General features: G+C 51.2%; 1 long non-coding RNA gene and 2 pseudogenes across 1 annotated transcript; all 3 read right to left on the reverse strand.

Annotated features, from left to right (window-relative positions):
• Positions 1–484: 484 nt before the first annotated feature.
• On the reverse strand, positions 485–2,883 carry LOC135576386 (ciliary microtubule associated protein 1A-like; annotated as a pseudogene).
• Positions 2,884–4,953: 2,070 nt separating this feature from the next.
• LOC135576330 (uncharacterized) lies at positions 4,954–6,768 on the reverse strand. The gene is made up of 3 exons (XR_010467988.1): positions 6,494–6,768; positions 5,744–5,885; positions 4,954–5,447 (listed from the first exon to the last, which is right to left on the reverse strand). It is a non-coding gene; the product is annotated as an uncharacterized LOC135576330 (long non-coding RNA).
• A 6,849-nt stretch (positions 6,769–13,617) lies between these two features.
• Positions 13,618–15,928, reverse strand: LOC135576387 (ciliary microtubule associated protein 1A-like; annotated as a pseudogene).
• Between the last annotated feature and the right edge of the window lie 4,475 nt (positions 15,929–20,403).

Below are 20,403 nucleotides of genomic sequence, written 5' to 3' on the forward strand. Positions count from 1 at the left end.
TAAAAAATATCCCGTATCACCCAGGAGAAATCCTTGCTGTATCACTACTTTTTGCCTTTTCAAACAGGAATTAGTGATTATTTTTCCTGAGCTGTCCCCAGGATGCTCTGCTCTCTGCTGAGAGCGTGCAGGGAAGGACCCGGCTGCTTTTGGGGTGCAGCGTTCAGCTCCAGTCGCACTGTGTGGATTGTATCTGTCCTCAGCCAGGTGTGCAGCAGGTGTCAGAGGAAGAACAAGACACGTCCAGGGTGAAGTGAGCAATCAGGGTCCTCATTTGGTAGTGTTAGGGCAATCAGGAGAAAATGTGCAGTTAGAGCTGTTGCTTCCACTTCGGACTGCTCTCCAGTCTGAATCTTGTAGGGTTTTTGCTGCTTGTAGGGTTAAACAGAGCAAGCAGCTCTTCCTCACCCACAGAAACCCCTCCCCATGTCTCAAGGTGAAGAGAAAACCTCTCTGAGCAACACGTTGTTTTATTCAACACATCTCAAACGTCGAGGATCAGGGGAGTGGTGTACACGGAATGGCGCAGTCCAAACGTGGCTGCAGGGGCCTGGGGCTTGATCAGCTCCACCTGGTAGGAGTAAAGGAGGAAATGGTGACCATGGGCCCTTGTCATCGCTTGTCTGGGTGCCTGTTGCCCTGCCCGTGGCCCCGAGCCCAGTGCCGTTTCTGGACAGTCACTCTGCATCTCTCTGTGTCTCTGTTTGGTCAGGGCTGGCTGTGGGTGCAGCGCAGTTCAGTGTCCTGACCCAGCAGACTTGTCCTCAGCGACGGCCGTCTGCCGGAACAAGGGTGCCGATGGGCACTGGCAGCTCCTCCTCGCACATCGCTGTACGTGTGCCTTGCAGCCTCCAGCTCGCTGCACCTATTCGTGCAGCACGCTTGTTGGAAACCTCAAGTATGAGCAGAGCACTCGAGATGTCCTGAGGCTGTGATTCATTGGATTTCCTTCTCGTTATGAGGGACGTATGTAAGCAAAAGAGAAAACCAGTTTAGCAGCAGGTAAAAGGCATCCACTGAGTTTGTTTTTGAGGACAGTAAAAGAAAAGTCTAGATTTCAGCAGTTAACAGACAGAAAAGCTCATCACAGCTGGTGTGAAAAGCTGGGTCTGAGTCCAGAGGACGTTGAGCTCCAGCCAGATTTGCTGGATTCCTGTCCCCTCCAAATTCCTCTTCCCAGCATTAGGAAGGCTGGGACCTGTGTCTGCTTGTCCCTTGTGAGGTAAAGCAGTGTTCTTTGCCTTCCCTCTGCTGGGCTGGGGGCAAGGGAAGGGACAGGAGGGCTGTCCTGCAGCTTGTCACTGCAGCAGGACACTGTGCTGCTCAAGGCAGCCCCAGCGGAAGGGGAGATGCTTTGGCAAAGCCGCGCAGGAGCAGAAGGCGGCTGCCTTACCCTTCCCGTGCGGTAATCCGCCGGCCCCGGTTTGACCGTCTTGTCTCGGAGCTGAGTTCGGGTTCCCATGGTGTACCCGGGAGCTCTGGTTTTGAAAACGTCCAGCTTGATCTTTGGGAGCGCCGCAGGGCCTGGGGTCTGTAAGAGAGTCAGGGGAGCTGCTGGGTGAAAATCGTTGGTGTTTGTTCTTACCCATTCCTGGCACAGGATGCGCCAGTTCAGCGAGCTGGGCAAAGGATTTGGGAACCACACAGCCCTTCTAGTGCAAGTTGGTGGAGGTGTGGGCAGCGATTTTTCTCTTTGTGTGTTTTTGCGGCCCCTGGATGTGACTCTCACCTTGGCGAGATCAGCATCGTAGCGATCCCGCTGACTCCTGCTCTTCATGGAGTAGCACGGGCTGGCAGGCGTGTGCGCCGTGTTGGGGCCCAGCACCCTGGGCAAGGTGTAGGTGCCAGGACCTGCAAGAGGAACGGGAAGAGAAGAAACCTCTGGGGCAGAGACAGGCACCCTGCAAAGCCTGCTCAGGGCAGCAGGAAGGATATCTGCTTCCTTTCCTCATTGACTCTGGTTGAAAAGCTGAGCAGCAGATTGTCACTAGAGGCCTCCCCAGCCACAAGGGTTTCCATCTCCCTGTGGTCACGTACCTGGAGTGAAGTCGGTTTTGACTCCCCTGTTCCGGAAGGCCATGGATGGCTCAGGCGGGCACTTAAAGATGTGTCAGTTGGACTTCTCCGGGCTGTAATCGCCTAGGGCAGAGGACAACAGCACAAAAGCGGTGAAGTTCTGGCGTTTTTCTCAATCCAGGGAGGCAATTTCACCAAGAGCTGCTCTCCCTAACAGCTGCAGAAGTGCCAGCTGCCGGAAAACATCGACAGCTCATTGAAAGGGTGAGCTGAGGCTTTTGTAGCCATCTATCTTTTGTACCCATCTATCTTTTGTAGCCATCTATCTTTTGTAGCCATCTATCCTTTGCACCACTATGGCAGGGAAATGTGAAAACATATTTGCCTTGTCTGAACAAACAGCTGGAGGAATGTTACTCACTGGGTCCAGGTGTGATCTCCGTCTTTATCCTGGGAAGTCCAGTGATGGCGTAGGCTGGAGCCACGTACTTCCCAGTCCTGGTCATGGAGGGCTCCACGTAATAGTGAGGGCCTGGGGAGCAGCCACCTTCCGCAGGAGCTTTTGCCCCTCTGCAGGTGTACGCGGGGGCTTTGACTTTGGTGGGGTTGTGGTTGATGTAACCTAGGAAGTAAAGGGAAGCAGGTTTGTAGCTGATTTTGTGACGGGTGTGCTCACCGTGCCACGCACCGCTCTGATCCTTGTCTTACCCGTTGTCCCCTGGACTGAGTATTTGGGTCCAGGGCTGGTGAACTGGGCCGAGATGAGGCCCCGTGGGCGATGAGGTCTCCAAGTGCCCACGAAAGCTCCGTCCATGCTGGGAGATGCTTTGAAAGCCTGAGGAAAAAGCAGAATTGTGCCTTGGTACTTTGCTTTGTGCCTCAGTAGTTTTGAATCACTGTTCAAATGATTTTGCTGTACGTTACTAGTGAACCTTGCCACGGAACTTGGTTCAGTTGCATTTTTCCGACATCATATTAAAACCACTTTTGCTAATATCTTTGACAGTGGCTCTTTAAACGATCTCAGTCATCCATTGGTGACATCTTGGTCTTGTGCAGTGCAAGTCCTGTCTCACCAGAGAACACCAGAACTCTTGATAACAGATTTTACGATGAGGGTGTCGAGACCCCTTGCCCAGAGCAGTTGTGCATTCCCCGCAACTGGATTTGTTCAGGGCCTGGGGATGAAATCCCAAGGTGCACAATGGAGCTCATGGCTGCTGCAGAGCTATGGCAGGGAAGCAGGAGTCTCCGCACTTCACCTGTCTCAGCCGCGGCCGTCGAAAGGGATGAGGACGACAACGTCTGCGTCTGCTTCGTCTCTGCGGCACAGAGCGTGGCGAGCAGTGAGAGCAGCCAGAGATGTGGCAAGAGAGGTTGCCAGTGAGGGCTGCCAGAGATGTGGCAAGAGAGGTTGTGGTGGCAGCGGCCAGGGGACCCTGGGGACAGCCTGGGATCATCCTGGAAACGCTCTGTGACATCAGAAGGCTGTGCGATGGCATCAGCTGGTGATGCGGGACTGGGGACGTCCGGCCTGCAGGGCCAGACCTTCCTGAGATCTGCTTGTCCTGTCTCCATGTGTATTTTCAGGGTGCACATGAGACCGATTTTGACCATCAGCAGAGACTGGGGGAGCTTTCCAAAGCACCTGGTTTTTATGCTGTCTTTACACTCAGTGACAGAGGTGGCAAGTGACACAGCGGTCACACAGCACCGCTGGCTACCAGAGGCTTTGCCTGCTGAGGCAAACTAATATTTCCAGATTCGTTACTTTAAGACTGTTGGAGGGGGATTTGGGTTTCAAAAGGAGAGGAAAAGCATTTCCACTACAGAACCTCAGCCGCCACATCTCTGATTGTCCATGTCAGGACCCACAAACACTGTGCTGCAAAAAATGTGTCAGCTATAAAAAGTATCCTATCCTCCCCAAATCACTGTTTCCCTCGCACCCTCAGATTACCACAGGAATAATCTTGCTCTGATGACCAAATCCAACTCTCAGCACAGGTGTCCGGATTCTCAGTGCCCTGTGACTCCCAAGATGCAAACTCAGTATTTTCCTTTGTGGTCTGTTCAGTAACAGCGGTTACCCCAAAACATGCGTCACTTTGAGCAGGGAACCTGCAAAGAGCTCTGATGGAGCGCTGTGTGGTTAAATGAATATTCAGATCTCCTGCAGTTGGGTTTCCCCGGTTTCAGGCACAAGTACGTGCACATGTGGCCAGCAGGAGGGAGCAGAGCTGCACAGAGTGAGAGACGCAGCTTTACTGACTGCATTTCACGGAATAATTTTGCGGGTTTTAAAACAAAATCCGATCAGCATCACAGGTGTATATTTGTTTCTGCGAGAAGTTTTATTAGTTCGTTAAGTAGCTGACATTTTCTTTTCTTTCACTCATGTACATTTGGCATTAAAACACACTAATATGTTTGTTTCCAGTCTCTGCTGGAAAGGGAGTTAAATAGAGAAATGCCAATACCAAGGCAGAGCAGGGCATGACAAGAGCTGAAGGGTTCTGTTGGGATAGTGTTTAGTGATTATCAATGAAGTGAAAATCCCTCCTCAGCTTTGATTCTTGCTTTTTCTGCCATATTCAGCCTCAGCCTGAGTAGAAGGGGAGCTGGTGGTGTGTAAGGGGATCCCAAGAACGTGTGTAACAGCAAAAGGAAGGAGATGAGCAGCAACAAACTCCTGTCTGTCTCCTCTACAGGGACTGGTGTGTGCTAATGCAGGGAAATCAGCTGCTTTGGCCTGAGATGGGCCAAAGTGAACTCTGTCTCCTCCTCAGCTGCTGCAGAATAAACCTCTGGGGATGGGTGGGAGGGGAACAGAAACTGCGGGATGTTGCATGGCTGGTGTTCTGAGAGAGAGATTTGTATTCACTGGGTAACCCAGGGCATCCTGCCATTTTCGTTAGAGCAGAGGAGATACAGGACTCTAGTCTAGGAACAGAAGAACTCTCTAAATCCTACAATTAGACTCCTTTTCCCTGAGCAAGGTCTGAACTCTGCAGACCTTCTTTGTGATGGCCACTCTGTGATGCTCGCTCACCTCTGTGGTTGTGCCCTGTGTCAAGGTCAGGGGTACATACAATCAAAGTATTTATCTGGATGTGCTCATAGATGACGGAGGGTACAGCAACGAGAAAGTATCCAGAGTTAATCCATGCTAAGGCGCTTTATTGAAAGTTGTGGTCAACAATTGACCTGTTTCAGCATTAGAATCATCAGGAAGGGAACTCCTGGCAGAGGAGATGTCAGGGCAGAACAGCATCGGGGTTGGCTTTGTGCAGCAGTGATCGGGCATCTGTACGTGGTTCCAGAAAGGTGAGATTTTCAGACCTTGATGGTGGCACGGCAGTAGTTCAGCTGCACAAGGTTCAGGACATGGAGTCTAGTGCAGGCTCCTTTGTTGTGGATGGGTTGGAGTTCTTTACAAAGCAAGAAAAGCAAACACCATGAGATAAGGTGTTAAATGATCTGTGCGCTCTTTGGCAGCCCTTAATACCGGGCACATTGCACTCCTGTTCTAAGGAAATTGCGCCATCTCAGGTACCAAGGAAATGGTGAAAGCAAGGGAGTAGAAATGCTGCTGTGTCCAAATGCAACAGCCTGCACCTGATCTGTAGAGCATCTTTGTCATACAGGGTTTGCAGACAATCAGCCTGCAGTAAGGCTCCGGTTCATACCGGTTAGTTACAGAGATAATTCATTTGCTTGTACTCACCAGGAGCTGGAGAAGCCAGTACGGTTGTGGACTCTCTGCAGGTGTTGAAGATGTCAGGTCCATAAATCCTGAGGTCAGGGACAACTCTCTGGCCAAGGACGAATGTGATCACACGTGTCGGTTGTATTTGACCCTTCAGACCCTGACCATCAAAGCACAGAATGCAGCACGATGAGTGCCTTGGCCCCCGGGTTGCTGTGCATGTTCCTGTGTCTGGATGGTGACTCGGTGTTTGGTGTTTTCCTCAGCAGTGTATTTAGTGTGGGCTTTTCATCCCCTGGGTGACTCTGGGGCCCTTGGCAAGCGCTGAATTCAGCTCCTGCGGCAGATGTTCCTGAGGGAGTCCAGGTGCCGGGAGGCTAAAGAGAGCAACCTGCCAACCTAAACCTGCTCAGGGAAAACCGTCCCCGTGGCCAATTCCCAGGCAACGTTACTGTTCAGAACAACAGTCCTGCTGCTTGGAAAATCTCATCCTCTAACAAAGAAAAAGCAGAGGGAAGAAACAGCTCGATGAACTCCAGGGTAAAGACGTAGGCAGCCGGGCTGTTGGGGATTGACATGGGTGGGATTTTATCCAATAAAAGCCCTTGTACCTCCCAAAATGTGCTCTAAGGTACCATGCAGCCATAGAGCACCAAAGTACAGGCGCCCCATACAACATCGCCCCCAGAAATTGTTTTACAATAAATAGGCAATTCAATCCTGTGGGTGTCTGTTACTCTAAGTGATAAGAATAATATTTCATCTTACCTAAACTTATTTTCTGTGATGTCAATTCTTCTGGAAAGCCGTGCTTGTTCAGTTAGGGAGGGTCATGAATGCTTGGGCTTTTGTGTCCCGTTGGTCAGTTTCCTTTTGTGTGCGAACTGTGACAGAGAATCACTGAAAAGGTTCCAGAGTTACTTGTCAACAGCACATTATTTAGAGAAGAGTGTTTTTGCGGTATAAAGTCCCCGTTCGCAGTCCCGCCAGCGCGGCGCAGGGCAGGGGCAGCGGCGGCGGGAGACGCTGAGGGGCCGCCGGGCCCTGAGGGGAGAAAAAGGGGCGGGACAAAGGGCGGGAAGAGGCGGCTGAGGCGGCGGCGGGGCCGGGGCTGCTGCGCCGCAGGGACCCGCAGGGCCAGCCCCGCACTTGTCGCGTTCCGCTTCATTCGCTTACAGTACTTTAAGTATTTTTGTTCGCAAAAGGCTCTTGTTAGGCGTCTTGTTGGTGTCTCGAATGAGAATATCTCTTCTTCTGCTTCAAACAAAATAAAATTCCCTCAGAGATCAGGCTGTCTCAGCATCCTGAATGTGAGAAAAGCAGCGCAGCAGAACTGAGGAGAAAGTCCTGTGACTTTGTAATGCTAATGGGTGGCCTTTGCAATTGAAAGGACAGTTTCAATTAAACGAGGAAGGGTGAAGAGCAGTTTTTCCAGGCAGCCCGAGTTTCTGAAGTGATGTTTGTAGATCATGGGAGTTGTGTTTACTGGTAAAGCTTGGGCCTCCTCTTGTTGAGCAGGATCTTTTCTTGCAAGGTGAGCAGCTCCACATTTCTGCGCTGTTAAGAATATCTATGTATCTATGTGCAGACATGGAGAGTTTGAGAGTCCCAGTATTGCCGTCTCTTCAGGTTCACCGGAGTCTTTGCTGCCATGTCTCTGCTCAGCAATCTCTTTTTGAGTCCCCTTCTCTTCCTCGGCAGTCTAAATTTGAATCCATTGAAATCTGAATAATTGTTATCATTGTGAAATGTCATGAGAGCCCCGTCAGTGCAAGAAACCTGCCAGAATGTGATATGACAATTAAATTCCCGTGGTCTGTAAGCAGCAGACACTTTGCTTTGTTGGTTAGTGCTGGAATATGGGATTTCCTTCTGACAGACCACTCAATGCTCAGAAACTCATTTTGATCCTTATTCTGAAGTGTGTTGTATTTAAGCACCAAGTGTGCAGATACAAAAAGCTCCGCTTTCCGGTGGGACCAATACTACAGCACTCTGACACACGGCATTTGACGTATGTCAAGACCAAATAATAACATATAGTAGTAAATAGCATCAAATTAACATGACGAGTCTCTGAGAAATTATATCCTTTGAAGGAAAGGTAACAAGGCATCTTTGTTTCAATGAAACATAATAGTGTTGAGAAATTAAGAAAATCAGCAGACTGACAGGAAACGACTTTATTTTGATGCAACTTTATTTCAATGAAAATGTTTCAGTTAATGAATAAAGCTGAATAAAGCATTGAAGATGCTCCCTCCAGGCCTGCAGAAATTAGCATGGCCCGTGATATAAACATGGTTTAGGATTCCTTCATCCGTTTAGTTTAAATGTTTCACACTCATATGAATCTATTGGTCTGGAATCTAAGAAAGGCAATTTCTCAGGTCTCTTGCTCCATACATTGCAATTACTGACAGAAAGAAATGGCAGCGCATAGAAAGAAACGGCGGCACGTGGTTCAGCAGCACGTGGTTCAGCAGTAGTTTCCTGTCTTCTGTAAAGCTTTAATGGTGACTGTAGGACACGTGGTTAATTTAAGCTTTTGCTGTAATAAAAAAGCTGGGAGATGTATTAAGCATCACGTTGTGTTATGAGATGGTAAAAGTGGGAATTGATGGACATGAGGTTGAAGTCATTTTGTGAACAGCCCCCAGTGTTTCCTCTCTCTGCAGCTCTCCCTCCTGGCCCAGCTCCGCAGGCCGGTCCCACCAGGGAAGCTGTGTCGCCCCAGCCCGACGGAGCGTCCCCCGCCCAGCTCCCTGCCCGCTGGCACCGCGGCATCCACCTCCCTGCGTGCCCTGACATGAAGTTCGGCACAGAACTGGTGAGTTCCAGACAATTGTGCTGCTCAACTGTGTTTATTGCTATGCCGCGTTCCCAGCTGCCTTGGCCTTGGCTTCGCGGCGCCTGCGGAGAGAAGAGGCTGCTGAGGCCCCGCCGTGGCCGTGGTGCCGGGGGGTGCGAGGCTGCGGGGCAGCGCTGGGCGACCCGTGGGGTGCGGGCACCCGGCTGCACGGGGGAGCTGCAGTTGGAGCTGCAGGGACACCCTGGCCGAGGTGAACACCTGGGATTTACAGCAGGACCCAACAGGGTGATTTCTGCTCGTAGGAACACGTCACTATTGCGCTTCTCACTTTCCATGGCAACGTCATCCCTCATTCTTCTTCCTGACCTTGCTCTGCCTACGTCTGTTGCTGGGTCAGCTCTTGTTGGGCAGAGCCACTTTTAACTAACACTTGGAACAGCAAGAGCAGGTTTTGTTAAAGACCAGCCAGGAGCTGAGCGGTCAGTTAAACCATCCTTCAGCAGGAACCTCAGTGGAGTTTGGCCAGTAACTAAGCGGGCACTTCAGAGTACCCTCGCTCTAAATGTTTCATGGCTAATGGCCGCCATCTGATACAGGAGTTTGGCAACACCCCCTGCTCAACAACTCACTTTTGTATTCTCCTCTTGCACAGCCAGCATGCACAAAACAGCACTATCCCAAACAGGAGGGAGCCCAAGACCCCCACGACAGCTTCTAAGCAGTGGTTCTTGTAGGTCGTGGTGTCAGTGGTATTGTTCTTATTCTTGGTGCTCCAACCTGGATGAACAATTCTGTACCTTAGTGTTTTCTGCACACGAGATCTGACAGCAGTTTGATCAACTGTCCCTTGGAGCGAGACAGACAAAAGCCATCCCTGTGTCAGGGAATGCCACCCCCAGCTCTCCCTCCCCGGGGAACCCACACCCCAGGAGGACAGAGTCCGGCCCATGGGGAGACACCTGAACCCCGCTCCCCCCTTTGCCTTTGCTCCAGCACGGGCACTGCTTGCATGCCCCCAGCCTTCAGGCCTTGTCTCCCACTTCTGGCCCTGCAAGGCTGCTCCGTACCTGGAATCTTGTCAAGGAGGCCGTTGATTCCAGCCTGGCGGGCTTCCCCGGGGTTGGGCAGCTCTGCCAAGAATCACAGAAAGGTAAAGCCTCAGCAGAGGATGCAGGAGTTCGGGGCAGGTTCCCCCTAAACCACGCTCGATCTCTCAGTGCATCCCTTTGGACCTCAGTGCACAGGAGGGACCCCTCCCTTGTGCCCACTCAAGGCAAGAGTTTGGCTGCTGAAGAGCCTGCAGACACAGGGGTTTTGGTTCATGACAGTGGATGACCAAAGGACAGCAATTACCTGGCATGCCTCGTGATTTCATTGTCCAAGTCCCTTCATCGTAGATTGGCACTACCTGGTCGCCTCTTTTCTGCATCGCCACGGTCTCCCCAGTGTCATGGCTCAGGTCTTTAGAAAGAAATGGAATCAGTTTAATGAGAAGTAACCTCTTCAAGAACCAATATCTTCAGGAGGCAATATTTCTCAGAATACATTGATAACACTCAGAAACAAAGCCAGAGCATTTGAGGGTGTCAATTTAGTCAGGGAAAGCGCCCTTCTGAAGAGCATGTGTATCTAAACCTCCACTTCCCAAGTCTTCTGCTCTAGAGCGATATATACCCACCATGCTCTACTTTGTCCAGTAACTCCAGGACTTGGTTGAGGACTGATTTATGCTGGGAAGGTTTTCGTCTTAATACCTTAGGCCTTGTTCTTTGAGGACCTTAACGGAAAGTAGAAAGTTAAATTCCTGAGAAATAAAATACTGAACACGAGTGCTCAGCCCGTGAAGTCAGCCAAGGCCGAGCACTCAGCCTCGCGATGCCGAGTGAGCTGCGAGGCTGGAAAAGCCCTCCCGGTGTTCACACCTGCACCTGAACACCCACGAGAAGTTTCCATCACACACTGTGATCCCGTCATCACTGAACAGCTTTGAGCTGGCAGCTCCCCAAGGAAGTTAAAAGCCACAACCTACCCATGAGACCGCCCCGAGTGTCAGCCCTGGGAGCCAGCTGGTACCCTGGATTTCCATTGCGTCCAGCCGTGTCTGCAGACAGACACAACAGAGAAACTCCCAGGAAATATTTCAATGGACATCTTCAGAATATTAAACCCTAAATGCTCACTCGTTCAACAACAGACCTGAGGGATTGCCGTGATGCTCCCAGACAAGAGCCGGCTGAGGAGTCGCAAGGCCATCGTCTACAGGCACATCTGGAATCAAGCACATTCCATTAGATCTTGTCATCTGCTTCTTTCTCAGTGACCTGTGGTGACTGGAGGGCAGGTCAGGTAATGATGTGGGACCCAGACGTGGGTGGAGGTTCCCAAAGCTGCAGAGGGGTGGGGGTGACCTGTTGACTGGCACCTGGCAGCTCTCAAAATACTGTTTCCAGGCCGCATGTAACACCCCTCAAGGGCTGGATGGACAAACACAGGGATCCTCGGGGATTTCTTACTGGGAGATCTCTGGGCTGGGTGCCCATCCCCACCTGCCCGCCTACGAGTTCCCCGTTCTCCATACGGCGCTGCCTCGACCTCCCGGGCTTGCAGAGCCAGGAGGAGGAGGATAAAGAGGAGCGAGGGGGTTATGGCCCCCCACCCCTGCATTGTGGCACTGCCACTAGCTCTGCCACTAATGCTGCTGCTGCTTCTGTGGCCACTGCAGCTGCTGCAGCAAATGCTGCTACTGCCAATGCTGCTGCTGCTTTGGCCACTGCCGCCGCTGCTGCAAATGCTGGCGCTTCTGCTTCAGCTGCTGCCGCTGCAAATGCTGCTGCCGCTGCAGATGCTGCTGCCGCCGCTGCTGCCGCTGCCAGCACTGCCGGAGCGGTGTCCGTGCACAGCACTACACACCAGGGTGTGACACAGAGCGGCTCTGTGACCTCACAGCCCAAGGTGCAGCCCAGGATACCATGGGCCTTCTGAGCTGCCAGCTCACAATGTCGACTCGCGCCCAAATTTTCACCTCCCAGGGCTACTCCATGGTCTCAGAAGCCGTGCAGAGGATGGAATGGTTGGAGTCGCTGAGCAGGACAAGAGCCTGCAAGCGCAATGGTCATGATGTGATACTTGGAATATATGTGTGATCTTAAATCCGGGCAGTTTTATTACATGGGCTTTACAGTAGCCATGAGTTTTCCTTTCTTCATGCCTGGTTTCAACATCATACAGATTTATAGATGCCATATTTCAAATGGAGTAAAACTTTTAGGAATTGATGTTCCTCAGGTCATGTTCGAGCCATAGAGTGGGATGTCCCATTGTACACAAATGTCTTCATTGCTCTGGCATCCTTAAAAATGCTCTTTTCTTGTGTTGGTCGGGACTTAAGTCTGACAATACCAGATCCAGTGACCCAAAGGCCTTAGCAAGCAGGGCAGCATAGTGTGGTATAGATCAGTGTCATGGTATAGATCCACTTCATCCCTGCTTCTCAGAAAAGGAAGTTTTGTGCAAGGTGGTAATGACATCAGCTGGAAACATTCGATGAATTTGTCACTTTTCCCAAGGAACAATCGTCAGGACAAGAGGAAACGGCCTCAAGATGCACCAGGGGAGGTTGAGGTTGCATGTGGGACCAATTTCTTCCCCAAAGGGCTGTGGGGCATTGGAACAGGCTGCCCAGGGCAGTGCTGGAGTCACCATCCCTGGAGGGCTGGACAGACGGACATGAGGTTCTCAGGACACGGGGTAGTTCATCCAGGCTTGACTGGCCTTTGTGCTCTCTCTGCAAATGCAACTTGCAGGAATCCTTTTCCAATTTGTAATTCTTTTTTTTTTTCCTGATCATCAGAATACCTCTAAATCTTAAACATATAAATAAAAACATTTAAACATTTCCTATTAATCTCAGGAGTTTGAAACATGGGAAGCCAAGGCGTGTGAACCTCAGGTGAGGTGTCTCTACCGCAGGGCTGCCTGAGGCAGCGGATGTTCTCCAGTGTCTTGAGTTTGCAGCTGGACACTGGCAGAGGAGACGAACTGGAGCTGTCTCGGGCTCCTGCTGCCTGTGCTCCCAGGTTGTGCCCGTGTTTCCACGTTGTGCCCGTGTTTCCAGGTTGTGCCCGTGTTTCCAGGTCATGTGTGTGTGTTTCCATTTCGTGTGTGTGTTTCCAGGTCGTGTGTGTGTTTCCAGGTTGTGCCCGTGTTTTCAGGTCGTGTGTGTGTTTCCAGATCGTGTGTGTGTTTCCAGGTTGTGCCTGTGCATGGTTTGCACAGAGTTTCCAGGCACTTGACGTTTGCTGGGGCTGGAACAAAGTCTTCAATGTACAAACCGCCAGTTTCCCCTGCAGACACTTCCCTGTGTCCCCCATCGCGTATCCCAGGATAAAGCTCTAATGATTGCAAACATGCAGGCTTGTACGAGCTGGTTCAGAGGAAGAGTGCTTTGGGCAGCCCTGGTCTGACACCTGAAACATGTCTCTGGTCAAAGAACGTCCTACAATGACATAGCACTAATGACCAAAACCAAAGTGTTACTGTCCAAAGTCATAACTATGTAATTGAGCCTCCAAGACACATCACAGCAAACCAATAAAAATATATCCCGTATCACCCAGGAGAAATCCGTGCTGTATCACTACTTTTTGCCTTTTCAAACAGGAATTAGTGATTATTTTTCCTGAGCTGTCCCCAGGATGCTCTGCTCTCTGCTGAGAGCGTGCAGGGAAGGACCCGGCTGCTTTTGGGGTGCAGCGTTCAGCTCCAGTCGCACTGTGTGGATTGTATCTGTCCTCAGCCAGGTGTGCAGCAGGTGTCAGAGGAAGAACAAGACACGTCCAGGGTGAAGTGAGCAATCAGGGTCCTCGTTTGGTTGTGTTAGGGCAATCAGGAGAAAATGTGCAGTTAGAGCTGTTGCTTCTACTAGGACCTGATTGCCCTCCATTCTGAACCTTGTAGGGTTTTTGCTGCTTGTAGGGTTAAACAGAGCAAGCAGCTCTTCCTCACCCACAGAAACCCCTCCCCTTGTCTCAAGGTGAAGAGAAAACCTCTCTGAGCAACACGTTGTTTTATTCAACACATCTCAAACGTCGAGGATCAGGGGAGTGGTGTACACGGAATGGCGCAGTCCAAACGTGGCTGCAGGCGCCTGGGGCTTGATCAGCTCCACCTGGTAGGAGTAAAGGAGGAAATGGTGACCATGGGCCCTTGTCATCGCTTGTCTGGGTGCCTGTTGCCCTGCCCGTGCCCCCGAGCCCAGTGCCGTTTCTGGACAGTCACTCTGCATCTCTCTGTGTCTCTGTTTGGTCAGGGCTGGCTGTGGGTGCAGCGCAGTTCAGTGTCCTGACCCAGCAGACTTGTCCTCAGCGACGGCCGTCTGCTGGAACAAGGGTGCCCATGGGCACTGGCAGCTCCTCCTCGCACATCGCTGTACGTGTGCCTTGCAGCCTCCAGCTCGCTGCAGCTATTCGTGCAGCACGCTTGTTGGAAACCTCAAGTATGAGCAGAGCACTCGAGATGTCCTGAGGCTGTGATTCACTGCATTTCCTTCTCATTTTGGGGGACGTATGTGAACAAAAGAGAAAACCAGTTTAGCAGCAGGTAAAAGGCATCCACTGAGTTTGTTTTTGAGGACAGTAAAAGAAAAGTCTAGATTTCAGCAGTTAACAGACAGAAAAGCTCATCACAGCTGGTGTGAAAAGCTGGGTCTGAGTCCAGAGGACGTTGAGCTCCAGCCAGATTTGCTGGATTCCTGTCCCCTCCAAATTCCTCTTCCCAGCATTAGGAAGGCTGGGACCTGTGTCTGCTTGTCCCTTGTGAGGTAAAGCAGTGTTCTTTGCCTTCCCCCTGCTGGGCTGGGGGCAAGGGAAGGGACAGGAGGGCTGTCCTGCAGCTTGTCACTGCAGCAGGACACTGTGCAGCTCAAGGCAGCCCCAGCGGAAGGGGAGATGCTTTGGCAAAGCCGCGCAGGAGCAGAAGGCGGCTGCCTTACCCTTCCCGTGCGGTAATCCGCCGGCCCCGGTTTGACCGTCTTGTCTCGGAGCTGAGTTCGGGTTCCCATGGTGTACCCGGGAGCTCTGGTTTTGAAAACGTCCAGCTGGATCTTTGGGAACGCCGCAGGGCCTGGGGTCTGTAAGAGAGTCAGGGGAGCTGCTGGTGAAAATAGCCGGTGTTTGTTCTTACCTGCGCCTGGCACAGGATGCGCCAGTTCAGCGAGCTGGGCAAAGCATTTGGGAACCACACAGCCCTTCTAGTTCAAGTTGGTGGAGGTGTGGGCAGCGATTTTTCTCTTTGTGTGTTTTTGCGGCCCCCGGATGTGACTCTCACCTTGGCGAGATCAGCATCGTAGCGATCCCGCTGACTCCTGCTCTTCATGGAGTAGCACGGGCTGGCAGGCGTGTGCGCCGTGTTGGGGCCCAGCACCCTGGGCAAGGTGTAGGTGCCGGGACCTGCAAGAGGAACGGGAAGAGAAGAAACCTCTGGGGCAGAGACAGGCACCCTGCAAAGCCTGCTCAGGGCAGCATGAAGGATATCTGCTCCCTTTCCTCATTGACTCTGGTTGAAAAGCTGAGCAGCAGATTGTCACTAGAGGCCTCCCCAGCCACAAGGGTTTCCATCTCCCTGTGGTCACGTACCTGGAGTGAAGTTGGTTTTGACTCCCCTGTTCCGGAAGGCCATGGATGGCTCAGGCGGGCACTTAAAGATGTGTCGGTTGGACTTCTCCGGGCTGTAATCGCCTAGGGCAGAGGACAACAGGACAAAAGCGGTGAAGTTCTGGCGTTTTTCTCAATCCAGGGAGGCAATTTCACCAACAACTGCTCTCCCTAACAGCTGCAGAAGTGCCAGCTGCCGGAAAACATCGACAGCTCATTGAAAGGGTGAGCTGAGCCTTTTGTAGCCATCTATCTTTTGTACCCATCTATCTTTTGTACCACTATGGCAGGGAAATGTGAAAACGTATTTGCCTTGTCTGAACAAACAGCTGGAGGAATGTTACTCACTGGGTCCAGGTGTGATCTCCGTCTTTATCCTGGGAAGTCCAGTGATGGCGTAGGCTGGAGCCACGTACTTCCCAGTCCTGGTCATGGAGGGCTCCACGTAATAGCGAGGGCCTGGGGAGCAGCCGCCTTCCGCAGGAGCTTTTGCCCCTCTGCAGGTGTACGCGGGGGCTTTGACTTTGGTGGGGTTGTGGTTGATGTAACCTAGGAAGAAAAGGGAAGCAGGTTTGTAGCTGATTTTGTGACGGGTGTGCTCACCGTGCCACGCACCGCTCTGATCCTTGTCTTACCCGTTGTCCCCTGGACTGAGTATTTGGGTCCAGGGCTGGTGAACTGGGACGAGATGAGGCCCCGTGGGCGATGAGGTCTCCAAGTGCCCACGAAAGCTCCGTCCATGCTGGGAGATGCTTTGAAAGCCTGAAGAAAAAGCAGAATTGTGCCTTGGTACTTTGGTTTGTGCCTCAGTAGTTTTGAATCACTGTTCAAATGATTTTGCTGTACGTTACTAGTGAATCTTGCCATGGAACTTGGTTCAGTTGCATTTTTCCGACATCATATTAAAAGCACTTTTGCTAATATCTTTGACAGTGGTTCTTTAAACGATCTCAGTCACCCATTGGTGACATCTTGGTCCTGTACCATGCAAGTCCTGTCTCACCAGAGAACACCAGAAATCTTGATAACAGATTTTACGATGAGGGTGTCGAGACCCCTTGCCCAGAGCAGTTGTGCATTCCCCGCCACTGGATTTGTTCAGGGCCTGGGGATGAAATCCCAAGGTGCACAATGGAGCTCATGGCTGCTGCAGAGCTATGGCAGGGCAGCAGGAGTCTCCGCACTTCACCTGTCTCAGCCGCGGCCGTCGAAAGGGATGAGGACGACAACGTCTGCGTCTGCTTCGTCTCTGCGGCACAGAGCGTGGCGAGCAGTGAGAGCAGCCAGAGATGTGGCAAGAGAGGTTGCCAGTGAGGGCTGCCAGAGATGTGGCAAGAGAGGTTGTGGTGGCAGCGACCAGGGACCCTGGGGACAGCCTGGGATCATCCTGGAAACGCTCTGTGACATCAGAAGGCTGTGCGATGGCATCGGATGGTGATGCGGGACTGGGGACGTCCGGCCTGCAGGGCCAGACCTTCCTGAGATCTGCTTGTCCTGTCTCCATGTGTATTTTCAGGGTGCACATGAGACCGATTTTGAACATCAGCAGAGACGGGGGGAGCTTTCCAAAGCACCTGGTTTTTACACTGTCTTTACACTCAGTGACAGAGGTGGCAAGTGACACAGCGGTCACACAGCACCGCTGGCTACCAGAGGCTTTGCCTGCTGAGGCAAACTAATATTTCCAGATTCGTTACTCTAAGACTGTTGGAGGGGGATTTGGGTTTCAATAGCAGAAGAAAAGCATTTCCACTACAGAACCTCAGCCGCCACATCTCTGATTGTCCATGTCAGGACCCACAAACACTGTGCTGCAAAAAATGTGACAGCTATAAAAAGTATCCTATCCTCCCCAAATCACTGTTTCCCTCGCACCCTCAGATTAGCACAGGAATAATCTTGCTCTGATGACCAAATCCAACTCTCAGCACAGGTGTCCGGATTCTCAGTGCCCTGTGACTCCCAAGATGCAAACTCAGTATTTTCCTTTGCGGTCTGTTCAGTAACAGCGGTTACCCCAAAACATGCGTCACTTTGAGCAGGGAACCTGCAAAGAGCTCTGATGGAGCGCTGTGTGGTTAAATGAATATTCAGATCTCCTGCAGTTGGGTTTCCCCGGTTTCAGGCACAAGTACATGTGGCCAGCAGGAGGGAGCAGAGCTGCACAGAGTGAGAGACGCAGCTTTACTGACTGCATTTCACGGAATAATTTTGCGGGTTTTAAAAATAAATCCCATCAGCATCACAGGTGTATATTTGTTGCTGCGAGAATTTTCATTAGTTCGTTAAGTAGCTGACATTTTCTTTTCTTTCACTCATGTACATTTGGCATTAAAACACAAATACTAGTGCTAATATGTTTGTTTCCAGTCTCTGCTGGAAAGGGAGTTAAATAGAGAAATGCCAATACCAAGGCAGAGCAGGACATGGCAAGAGCTGAAGGATTCTGTTGGGATAGTGTTTAGTGACTATCAATAAAGTGAAAATCCCTCCTCAGCTTTGATTCTTGCTTTTTCTGCCATATTCAGCCTCAGCCTGAGTAGAAGGGGAGCTGATGGTGTGTAAGGGGATCCCAAGAACTTGTGTCACAGCAAAAGGAAGGAGATGAGCAGCAACAAACTCCTGTCTGTCTCCTCTACAGGGACTGGTGTGTGCTAATGCAGGGAAATCAGCTGCTTTGGCCTGAGATGGGCCAAAGTGAACTCTGTCTCCTCCCCAACTGCTGCAGAATAAACCTCTGGGGATGGGTGGGAGGGGAACAGAAACTGCGGGATGTTGCATGGCTGGTGATCTGAGAGAGAGATTTGTATTCACTGGGTAACCCAGGGCATCCTGCCATTTTCATTAGAGCAGAGGAGATACAGGACTCTAGTCTAGGAACAGAAGAACTCTCTAAATCCTACAATTAGACTCCTTTTCCCTGAGAAAGGTCTGAACTCTGCAGACCTTCTTTGTGATGGCCACTCTGTGATGCTCGCTCACCTCTGTGGTTGTGCCCTGTGTCAAGGTCAGGGGTACATACAATCAAAGTATTTATCTGGATGTGCTCATAGATGACGGAGGGTACAGCAATGAGAAAGTAGCCAGAGTTAATCCATGCTAAGGCGCTTTATTGAAAGTTGTGGTCAACAATTGACCTGTTTCAGCATTAGAATCATCAGGAAGGGAACTCCTGGCAGAGGAGATGTCAGGGAAGAACAGCATGGGGGTTGGCTTTGTGCAGCAGCGATCGGGCATCTGTACGTGGTTCCAGAAAGGTGAGATTTTCAGACCTTGATGGTGGCACGGCAGTAGTTCAGCTGCACAAGGTTCAGGACATGGAGTCTAGTGCAGGCTCCTTCGTTGTGGATGGGTTGGAGTTCTTTACAAAGCAAGAAAAGCAAACACCATGAGATAAGGTGTTAAATGATCTGTGCGCTCTTTGTCAGCCCTTAATACCGGGCACATTGCACTCCTGTTCTAAGGAAACGGAGCCTTCTCAAGTACCAAAGAAATGATGAAAGCAGGGCGAACGTGAGGGGCTGAAATGCTGCTGTGTCCAAATGCAACAGCCTGCACCTGATCTGTAGAGCATCTTTGTCATACAGGGTTTGCAGACAATCAGCCTGCAGTAAGGCTCCGGTTCATACCGGTTAGTTACAGAGATAATTCATTTGCTTGTACTCACCAGGAGCTGGAGAAGCCAGTACGGTTGTGGACTCTCTGCAGGTGTTGAAGATGTCAGGTCCATAAATCCTGAGGTCAGGTACAACTCTCTGGCCAAGGACGAATGTGATCACACGTGTCGGTTGTATTTGACCCTTCAGACCCTGACCATCAAAGCACAGAATGCAGCACGATGAGTGCCTTGGCCCCTGGGTTGCTGTGCATGTTCCTGTGTCTGGATGGTGACTCGGTGTTTGGTGTTTTCCTCAGCAGTGTATTTAGTGTGGGCTTTTCATCCCCTGGGTGACTCTGGGGCCCTTGGCAAGCGCTGAATTCAGCTCCTGCGGCAGATGATCCTGAGGGAGTCCAGGTGCCGGGAGGCTAAAGAGAGCAACCTGCCAACCTAAACCTGCTCAGGGAAAACCGTCCCCGTGGCCAATTCCCAGGCAACGTTACTGTTCAGAACAACAGTCCTGCTGCTTGGAAAATCTCATCCTCTAACAAAGAAAAAGCAGAGGGAAGAAACAGCTCGATGAACTCCAGGGTAAAGACGTAGGCAGCCGGGCTGTTGGGGATTGACATGGGTGGGATTTTATCCAATAAAAGCCCTTGTACCTTCCAAAATGTGCTCTAAGGTACCATGCAGCCATAGAGCGCCAAAGTACAGGTGCCCAATACAACATTGCCCCCAGAAATTGTTTTACAATAAACAGGCAATTCAATCCTGTGGGTGTCTGTTACTCTAAGTGATAAGAATAATATTTCATCTTACCTAAACTTATTTTCTGTGATGTCAATTCTTCTGGAAAGCCGTGCTTGTTCCGTTAGGGAGGGTCATGAATGCTTGGGCTTTTGTGTCCCGTTGGTCAGTTTCCTTTTGTGTGCGAACTGTGGCAGAGAATCACTGAAAAGGTTCCAGAATGACTTGTCAACAGCACATTATTTTAGAGAAGAGTGTTTTTGCGGTATAAAGTCCCCGTTCGCAGTCCCGCCAGCGCGGCGCAGGGCAGGGGCAGCGGCGGCGGGAGACGCTGAGGGGCCGCCGGGCCCTGAGGGGAGAAAAAGGGGCGGGACAAAGGGCGGGAAGAGGCGGCTGAGGCGGCGGCGGGGCCGGGGCTGCTGCGCCGCAGGGACCCGCAGGGCCAGCCCCGCACTTGTCGCGTTCCGCTTCATTCGCTTACAGTACTTTAAGTATTTTTCTTCGCAAAAGACTCTTGTTAGGCGTCTTGTTGGTGTCTCGAATGAGAATATCTCTTCTTCTGCTTAAAACAAAAAACAATTCCCTCAGAGATCAGGCTGTCTCAGCATCCTGAATGTGAGAAAAGCAGCGCAGCAGAACTGAGGAGAAAGTCCTGTGACTTTGTAATGCTAATGGGTGGCCTTTGCAATTGAAAGGACAGTTTCAATTAAACGAGGAAGGGTGAAGAGCAGTTTTTCCAGGCAGCCCGAGTTTCTGAAGTGATGTTTGTAGATCATGGGAGTTGTGTTTACTGGTAAAGCTTGGGCCTCCTCTTGTTGAGCAGGATCTTTTCTTGCAAGGTGAGCAGCTCCACATTTCTGCGCTGTTAAGA

Source organism: Columba livia, chromosome 25 (assembly GCF_036013475.1).
Source record: "Columba livia isolate bColLiv1 breed racing homer chromosome 25, bColLiv1.pat.W.v2, whole genome shotgun sequence".
In the NCBI taxonomy this organism is placed as follows: Eukaryota; Metazoa; Chordata; class Aves; order Columbiformes; family Columbidae; genus Columba; species Columba livia.